This window comes from Procambarus clarkii, chromosome 24 (genome assembly GCF_040958095.1).
Source record: "Procambarus clarkii isolate CNS0578487 chromosome 24, FALCON_Pclarkii_2.0, whole genome shotgun sequence".
Lineage (NCBI taxonomy): Eukaryota > Metazoa > Arthropoda > Malacostraca > Decapoda > Cambaridae > Procambarus > Procambarus clarkii.
Genome location: NC_091173.1, coordinates 37,616,141 through 37,626,629, shown reverse-complemented (window position 1 = coordinate 37,626,629; position 10,489 = coordinate 37,616,141). Strand labels below are relative to the sequence as shown.

Sequence of the window (10,489 nt, the reverse complement as noted above, 5' to 3'; positions counted from 1 at the left end):
GTTGCAATAGTGGAAACAAAAATAAATGACATGATCTCTGATGCAATCTTTCCTGAAGGGTACCAGGTGATACGAAAAGAGAGGACACAGAGACAGGGAGGGGGAGTGGCACTCCTAATAAAGCAGAAATGGGAGTTTCACGACCTGGGAAATTGGGTTACCAATGAGAGCACAAGCTCTATACATGGAACTTTGACAGCAGATAGGAGGAAGATTGTGATCTTGGTAATATTCAATCCCCCACCAAACAGTAGAAGACCCAGGCAGGAGTATGATGACAACAACAAGGCATGCATAGATCAACTGCAGAACGCAGCAACATTACCTCACAGAATGAGAGTAAAGCTGCTGGTCATAGGGGACCTAAATCATGGAGAGATAAATTGGGAATCAAGGAATCCCCATGGAGGGGACGAAACGTGGGTAGCAAAGTAGATTTTATAGACAGGAATTTCCTAACACAACATGTGAAGGAAGACACAAGGGAAAGAAGAGGAGATGCACCGAGCCTATTAGACCTGATTTTCACCCAGAACGTAGAAGACATCGATAATTTGGAACATGAAATACCTCTACGGGCCAGCGGCCATTGTGTCCTAGTCTTTGACTACATGTTGGAATTCAAAATTGTGACCATGGGACAAGAGGTCTGGGAAAGGAGAATTGACTACAGAAAAGGGAACTACAGGAGGATAAGGGACTATTTGGGTGAAGTGCAGTGGGAGGAAGAAATTAGAGGAAAAACAGTCCAAGATATGAGGAACCTAGTCGTACAGAAATGCCAGGAGGCCGAAGAGAGATTTATACCAACAGTAAAGGGAAAAAATAAGAGGGATTATAATAACCCATGGTTTAATAGACAGTGTCAGGAAGTAAAAATGGCCAGTTGGCGGGAGTGGAGGAAGTACAGAAGACAAAGGACAGAGGGCAACAGGATCATATGCAACAGAGCTAGGAACGATTACATCAACATAAGACGAACATCGGAAAGGGACTATGAGAACAATATTGCGATAAAAGCGAAAACGCATTGCCCGAAACGCATTGCCCGAAACGCATTGTGTTGCCCGAAACGCATTGCGTAATAGTGGCTTTAGGCATTGTATGTACTAGCTCTATCTATATATCAATCCATTAATGTAACATCACTTGTATGTATATACCTTACCTGAATAAACATCTGAATCTGAATCTGAATCTGAAAAAGCAACCTAAGTTACTACACAGTCATATAAGAAGAAAAATGTCGGTGAACGACCAAGTGACAAGACTAACGAAAACAGAGGGGGTATATATGTGAAAGTGACAAGGAAATCTGCTAGGCACTGAATGCCAGTTTCCATGGAGTGTTCACAACCGAGCCTGAGCAGCTCCCATTGTTAGAAGATATTACCCTAGATGAAAGACTATCAGATATAGAGGTGACAGCAGAGGATGTAATGAAACAGTTGACAACTCTAGATGCAACTAAAGCAGTTGGACCAGACAAAGTATCAACGTGGATACTAAAAGAGGCAGTGCAGGCCCTCAGCCTTTAATGAATCACTTATGTCGGGAGAATTGCCCAATTGCTGGAAGAGGGCAAATATTGTACCGATTATCAAGATAGACGATAGGGAGGAGGCATTTAACTATAGACCTGTATCACTGACAAGCATTCCCTGTAAAATACTTGAAAGAACAATTAGGCTACGACTGGTTGCACACCTGGAGAACGTTAGGTTGGCGAACAAGCATCAACATGGGGTTCTGGAAAGGGAAATCGTGCCTAACAAACCTTTTGGAATTCTATGATAGAATAACAAGGATAAGACAGAACAGAGAAGGTTGGGCAGACTGCATATTTCTGGACTGCCAAAAAGCCTTTGATACATTACTGCACATGAGACTGCTTTTCAAACTCGAGAGGCAGGCGGGGGTGGGAGGAAAGGCCCTAGCATGGATAAGAAACTACCTAACAGGAAGGAGTCATAGAGTTACAATTAGGGGCGAGAAGTCGGACTGGCGAACAGTAACGAGTGGAGTACCTCAAAGATCGGTGCTGGGACCAGTTCTATTTCTAATATATGTTAATGACATGTTTACAGGAGTAAAGTCCTACATGTCAATGTTCGCGGATGACACAATGTTGATGAGAAGAGTTGTGACAGATGAGGATTGCAGGATCGTCCAAGAGGACCTGAACAGGTTGCAGAGGTTTTTCAGAGAAATGGCAACTGGAGTTCAACACGAGCAAATGTAAAGTTATGGAAATGGGACTAGGTGATAGGAGACCAAAGGGACAGTACACAATGATGGGGAACAGCCTACCTGTAACGACGCGTGAAAGAGACCTGGGGGTGGACGTAACACCTAATCTATCTCCTGAGGCACATATAAATAGGATAACGACAGCAGCATATTCTACACTGGCAAAAGTTAGAACATCATTCAGAAACCTAAGTAAGGAGGCATTTAGGGTGCTTTACACTGCCTACGTGAGGCCAGTCTTAGAGCATGCCACCTCATCATAGAGTCCCCATCTGAAGAAGCATATAAGGGAACTGGAAAAGGTTCAGAGGTTTGCAACGAGACTTACACCAGAGTTACGAGGGATGGGGTATGAGGAGCGCCTGAAGGAACTGTGCCTTACGACACTAGAAAAAAGGAGGGAGAAAGGGGATATGATAGGAACGAATTAAATACTCAGGGGGATTGACAGAGTGAACATAGACGAAATGTTCACACGGAATAGTAATAGAACGAGGGGACATGGGTGGAAGCTGGAAACTCAGATGAGTCACAGAGAAGTTAGGAAGTTTTCTTTTAGCGTGAGAGTAGTGGAAAACTGAAATACACTTAAGGAACAGGTTGGGGAAGCAAATAATATTCGTAATTTTAAAACTAGGTATGATAGAGAAATAGGACCGGAGTCATTGCTGTTTACAATCGATGGCTCAAAAGGCGGGATCCAAGAGTCAATGCTCGATCCTTCAGACACAAATAGGTGAGTACAATGTGTGTGTGGGTATTCCCCATTCCAGCTAGACTCGACCTGATGATCACCTTGAATGAGTCAGACATAAGTGAAATCAAATTTGAAGCCCCCATAGGAATGAGTGACCGCAGTTTATTGACATTTGAGTAACTGGTGCAAGAAGGGATAACCTTTCCAAAAATGGGACCGGAAGGGAAAAGACTGAACTACCGAAGAGAAAAATATGATGAGATGAGAAACTTCCTGAAGGAAATACCATGGGAAACAGAACTCTGAGAGAAGAATGTACAGGATATTATGAACTATGTCACCCAGAAATGCCAGGAAGCTACAGATAGATTTATCCTGGTCCAAAAGAAGAAAAGCGAAAAGCAACAGAAGAACCCATGGTTCAACCAGGAATGTAAGGTAGCGAAGCAATTGAGTAAAAGAACATGGAGAAATTACAGGAATAACAGAACGCTAGAGAGCAGGGAGAGATACCAGAGGACAAGAAATGAGTACCTCAGAGTGAGAAAAGAAGCAGAGATACAGTATGAAAATGACATCACGAGAAAAGCTAAGACCCAGCCATAGCTGCTCAACAACCACATCAGGAGGAAAACAGCAGTGAAGGAACAAGTGATGAAACTGAGAAAAGGGGAGAATAGATAGACAGAGAATGACAAGGAGGTGTGTGAAGAACTCAATAAGAGATTCCAGGAGGTCTTCACAAAATAACAAAGAGAAGCCCCTTTGCTAAATGAGGAGGAGGCAAACCAAGCAACCTTGGACCTGACAGAATCTCACCATGGATACTAAAAGAAGGTGCAGAAGCACTAAGCATGCCACTCTCTATGGTGTATAACAGGTCACTGGAAACAGAAACCTACCAGAAAGCTGGAAGACAGCTAATGTAGTCCAATATACAAAAAGGGGGACAGGTAAGAGGCACTGAACTACAGGCCAGTTTCCCTAACTTCTATACCATGCAAGGTGATGGACAAGATCGTGAGGAAAAGGCTCATAGAGCATCAGGAGGGAAATGACTTTGTAACACACCACCAGCATGGGTTCTGAGATGTTAAATTGTGCCTCACAGGGTTAATAGAGTTCTATGGCCAAGCAACAAAAAATAGGTAAGAAAGAGAAGGGTGGGCAGACTGCATTTTCTTGGACTGTCAGAAACCTTTGACACAGTACCCCATAAAAGGATGTTAGAAAAGTTGGAGCAATAGGCTGGAGTACGAGGTAAGGTGCTCCAGTGGATAAGGGAGTATCTAAGCAACAGGAAACCACGAGTAACTGTGAAGGAGGAGACATCAGAATGGCGAGATGTCACCAGCGGAATCCCACAGTGCTCTGTACTTGGACCCATCCTGTTTCTAATATATGTAAACGATCTTCCAGAGGGTATAGACTCATTCTTCTCAATGTTTGCTGATGATGCAAATATTATGAGAAGAATAAAGACAGATGATGATAGACAGAGACTACAGGACGACCTGGACAGGCTGGAGGAATAGTCTAGAAAATGGCTACTAAAGTTCAACTCAGGAAAGTGCAAAGTAATAAAATTAGGCGAAGAGAGTAGAAGGCTAAACACAACGTACCATCTGGGAGATGAAATCCTACAAGAGTCAAATAGAGAGAAAGATCTGGGGGTTGATATCACAACAAACCTGTCCCCAGAGGTCCACATCAAAAGGATATCCTCAGCGGCATATGCTAGACTGGCCAACATAAGAACTGCCTTTAGAAACATATGTAAGGAATCGTTCAGGACCCTGTATACCACTTTTGTCAGACCAATCATGGAAAATGCAGCTCCATCTTGGAGTCCATACTTAGTTAAACACCAGACAAAGTTAGAGATGATTCAGCGGTGTGCCACCAGACTCGTTCCGGAACTGAGAGGTATGAGCTACGAGGAAAGGCTAAAGAAGCTGAAACTCAGGTCCCTAGAAGACAGAAGAGCAAGGGGAGACATGATAACTACCTACAAAATTTTCAGGTGAATTGACAAAGTAGACAAAGACAAACTCTTTAGCACGGATGGAACACGAACAAAGGGACACAGGTGGAAACTTAGTACCCAGATGAGCCACAGAGACATTAGAAAGAACCTTTTCAGTGTCAGAGTAGTTAGTAAATGGAATGTACTAGGCAGAGATGTGGTGGAGGCTGACTCCATACACAGTTTCAAGTGTAGATATGATAGAGCCCAGTAGGTTCAGGATTCTGTACACCAGTTGATTGACAATTGAGAGGCGGGACAATAGAGCCAGAGTTCAACCCCTGCAAGCACAAATAGGTGAGTATAGGTGAGTACACACACACACACACACACACACACACACACACACACACACACACACACACACACACACACACACACACACACACACACACACACACACACACACACACACACACACACACACACACACACACACACACACACACACACACACACACACACACACACACACACACACACACACACACACACACACACACACACACACACACACACACACACACACACACACACACACACACACACACACACACACACACACACACACACACACACACACACACACACACACACACACACACACACACACACACACACACACACACACACACACACACACACACACACACACACACACACACACACACACACACACACACACACACACACACACACACACACACACACACACACACACACACACACACACACACACACACACACACACACACACACACACACACACACACACACACACACACACACACACACACACACACACACACACACACACACACACACACACACACACACACACACACACACACACACACACACACACACACACACACACACACACACACACACACACACACACACACAAAGATTAAGAAAGAGAGGGCTGGGCGGACTGTATTTTCTTGGATTGTCGGAAAGCCTTTGACACAGTACCACACAAGAGGCTAGTGAAAAAGCTGGAGATACAGGCTGGAGTGAAAGAAAAGGTACTCAATTGGATAAAGGAGTACCAAAGCAACAGAAGACAACGAATCACTGTGAGGGGTGAGGTCTCAGATTGGCGAGACGTTACAAGTGGAGTCCCACATGGGTCAGTCCTTGTACCTATACTGTTTCTGATATATGTAAATGATCTCCCAGAGGGTATAGAATCATTTCTCTCAATGTTTGCTGATGTTGCAAAAATTATGAGGAGGATTAAAACAGGATGATAGTAGGAGGCTACAAGATGGCCTAGACAGACTGAATGAATGGTCCAACAAATGGCTACTAAAGTTCCCAACGAGTATATGCAAAGTAATTTTTTTTGCAGGGATATTCCTGCACTGGCCCTAAGCCTCTGGCTGGCCCACTAAGTGTTGCTTGTTTCTGTTTTTCTTGGGCGGAGTATGAGTATTTATGACTCGTATCGTCGCTTCAGTAAGATTTTTGTCCCAAGGGTTTAACAACTTCTGCTCTGTTGAATCTAAGTTTAAATCTTAATGGGTTTGTAACTGTGCACTGTGTTCCAGTGGTCTGTCTGACATTTCTCCACAGTGCTGACATTTCCTCTCATCTTCCGGAACCTGTAAGCCTATTTCCCATGCACATGGGTATCCAAGCCTGATGCGATGTAAGTGTACTTCTGTTGTTCTACTGCTTCCTTTCATCAAACTAAGTGGTTCGTAGATGGTTGAATTTTTGTACCAACTCGCAGATCCTGAGGTTCCAACTGCTGTGTTGTGGTCACTGTACATCTTTTGCAATGCTCTGTTTCTAATTACTTTCTTAATCTGTGATAGACACTGTGGTATGTAAATGTCTATATTGCAACGTAATGAAACTAGGCAGTGGAAACAGGATGCCAGACACAGGATACAGAATAGGAGATGAAGTACTTAATGAAACGGACAGAGAGAAAGATCTAGGAGTTGGTATCACACCAAACCTGTCTCCTGAAGCCCACATAAAAAGAATAACGTCTGCGGCATATGCGAGGCTGGCTAACATCAGAACTGCCTTCAGCAACCTGTGTGTAAGGAATCATTCAGAATCTTGTATACCACATATGTAAGACCAATCCTGGACGGACAGCACACTGGACTTGTGATCCTGTGGTCCCGGGTTCGATCCCGGGCGCCGGCGAGAAACAATGGGCAGAGTTGCTTTCACCCTATGCCCCTGTTACTTAGCAGTAAAAGAGGTATCTGGGTGTTAGACAGCTGTCACGGGCTGCCTCCTGGGGGTGGAGGCCTGGTCGAGGACCGGGCCGCTGGGAGGTTATCTTGAGATGATTTCGGGGCTTTTTTAGTGTCCCCGCGGCCCGGTCCTCGACCAGGCCTCCACCCCCAGGAAGCAGCCCGTGACAACTGACTAACACCCAGGTACCTATTTTACTGCTAGGTAACAGGGGCATAGGGTGAAAGAAACTCTGCCCATACTTATGTCCTTATGTCCTTATGAAAGAAACTTATGTCCTTAACATAAAGTATTTGTCCTCGCCAACTAATTAACTTACTTCTCAAATAATTAAATGGATTACGTGCCAGTCCAGATGTGTTCATAGTGGAGTAACTCTCCCGTAGGTGAGGACGAATGTTAGCATGAACTGGTGAATCATAACAATATATACATCATTACTACAAGAGAGAATGTGTCTGTCCTTGACTTGAATGACCTTGACCCAAAGTAACAATAATGATGGTCTGCGGTTCGGGATGAACATAGACTGGTTAGAGTCGCCACAATTCAATAGGAACAGAATGCGATTCTCATATTCAGACCTCCAAGACGATTGTTGATACTATGCATTAGCTATGCAGCTAAGTATTTTTAAAACAAACATTTCAAACAAAAATTTTTCTTATGAAAACTGAACAGAAATGTCCTGCAATCTGTAATTGACCGTACTCACATAAGGGGCCATTTAAATGGAAAATTCGACCAAAATCAAATATTTATGAAAATTTCTAAAAATACTACAAGGTTCTGGCAACACCGTGGTGCAAACCGTTTAATGTTATGATGCAAAATAACGTAATTAGAGTAAATTTTCCAGCCGCAATTGTCCCAAATCCGGTCCTCGCGGCTTGGGTAGCCGTAGGGTGATGCGTCATACGTTGTAAACGTCTAATATTTCGTAATAAAGTGGAAAATAACTTCTTATGCATATACAAATTATAAACTCACTCAATGGAGAAACAGTCTCGTGTGATAGGAGGGAGGTTGAGCTGACTAGCTGAGTCAGTCACACACTGTGTCCCTGTGCTGGTGGTTCTAGCGTCGACGCGCTCTCACAAATCTTCCTGTAAATCGCATTTTGTAGTATCTACTGCACAATGGTGTTCTTGTCGAAGAAGGCGAAAGCTCTAAAAGCAAAAGATATACACGCTAACCGTGTAAAGAAGGAGCGGAGAGCCGCTTTGAAGCAAAACCGCATTCTGTCGAGCGATGATAGAGGTGGCCTCACTGAGAGGAGCGTGTCGCCGCCTGCTACCCTACAACACACACCAGCCCGCCTCACCACCTCACACTCCCACACAGCCACACCACCTGGCGCTCCAGATCTTGCAGCTACCACTCCAGATCTTGCATGAAGGACAAGAAGATGCAGAATTCAACGAGATGTACCACCAAGCCAAGAAAGGTCCCTGAGGAATCTAACCCCGGCTATGGGGCAGGTGCCTACTAGTGCCATTGTAGCGCCGCCTTGAGGACCCATATTTCAGACCAATTATATTAGGTTAGTATGTTTTAGTGTTATATTTTGACATTACGTCATAAATAATTGTAAATATAACACTGCTGGCCATTTGTTATTTTTTTTTAATAATTTTCTCTTTTGTTATCAGGCGATCTTCATGGAACTTGCACACCTTACTGAAGGCATGTCTATCTACAAGGGTGACAATTTTGAATGAAATTGGTCGAAATCAACCTCAGCCACAGGTGGCTGAACCTTTATATTCTATTGATAAGTAATTAGCAACTACATGGTCTTATAACTTTTTCATTTATTATTCAATTTACATGAAACTTGCACATTATACGTGGAGTTTATGCCTCTAAAAACCTTTATTATATAGTAATGTCATAGCTGAGTGTCATAGAAATGATTTCGGTTGACACATGTGATTTTTCAAGTTTTTTGAAGTGTTGAAAAATTGTCTAAAATAAGTTTTTTTCTCCCTCTCTATTTAGGCTGCGATGCTGAAACGTGGACCAGTTGCAGCCCGTTTTACATATAAAACGTCAATAAATTTTGATTGCACTAGAACAACTTTTAATAATCCATTCAAATTTAATAATCCATTTAATAATCCATAACAAAATTTATGATGCTCACATCTCCAAAAGTTTCTCAAGCTATGCATGTTTCTCAGGGTAAAGCACTAACTACCCTACATCAAATCATATATCAGACGTCACCTTATCCCCACTGTATTTTGAAGTAGCCATAAACAGTATGCCAATGCACTCTGCACCAGGCCCGGATTCTTGGAACTCTATATTCATCAAGAACTGTAAAAAAACACTATCGCAGGCCCTTCACATTCTGTGGAGACAAAGCCTAGATACTGGCGTTATCCCTGACATACTACAAACAGCAGAGTTAGCACCACTCCATAAACGATGACCTAGAACTAGAACGTTGTTACAGGTCTGTGCCGATAGGCTCTGAGACTCTGGGCGCCTGGGGTAAATGTGCACTTAAGTTCCTGAAGGAGGTGGGCGAGGAACTCATTGGGAAAACTAGAGACCCAAGAGCGGCGAATTACATGTTCCAGTGCCTGAATGTCGCTGTTCAGAGGGGAAATGCATGCTGTATCCTGGGTACGCACCCGACCTCCGAAGAGCTGGACGAGGTCTTCGAACACTGATTGTTATATTGTTATATAAGTGTGTGTTTTCTGTAAACTGTAGCATTGCAATAAAATCAAATAAAAAAATATTAAAAAAAATTAATAGGGGTGGTAGGAGAGGAAAAGATTTAAAGCATTCAGTGAGAATCCACAGAATCCAACGTGCAAATTGTATAAATATGTGTAATACATTCTATAGTAATTCACTTCTTTTCTTTACCTTCAAATTACGAAAATGAGTTTTGGAGAACTCCTATTTCAGCTAAGCCCGATGCTAAGAAAATAGTTAGAGGGATAGAAGCCCTAAATCAGAAAATAGTAAATACAGAATATGTGGTCATATTCAATGAGACATGTTTGAAAGAAAACCTGCTGCGAGTATACACCAATATATATATATATATATATATATATATATATATATATATATATATATATATATATATATATATATATATATATATATATATATATATATATATATATATATATATATATATATATATATAAATATATATATGCGAACAAGCCTGAATGGTTCCCAGGACAATATGCAACTGAAAACTCACACCCCAGAAGTGACTCGAACCCATACTCCCAGGAGCAACGCAACTGGTATGTACAAGACGCCTT

The 10,489-nt window shown here is 42.6% G+C and overlaps 1 long non-coding RNA gene across 1 annotated transcript; it reads left to right on the top strand.

Annotated features, from left to right (window-relative positions):
• The first annotated feature begins 8,256 nt into the window (after positions 1–8,256).
• On the top strand, positions 8,257–10,012 carry LOC138368124 (uncharacterized). Its single transcript, XR_011229492.1, has 3 exons — positions 8,257–8,736; positions 8,846–8,942; positions 9,195–10,012. It is a non-coding gene; the product is annotated as an uncharacterized lncRNA (long non-coding RNA).
• The last annotated feature ends 477 nt before the right edge of the window (positions 10,013–10,489 follow it).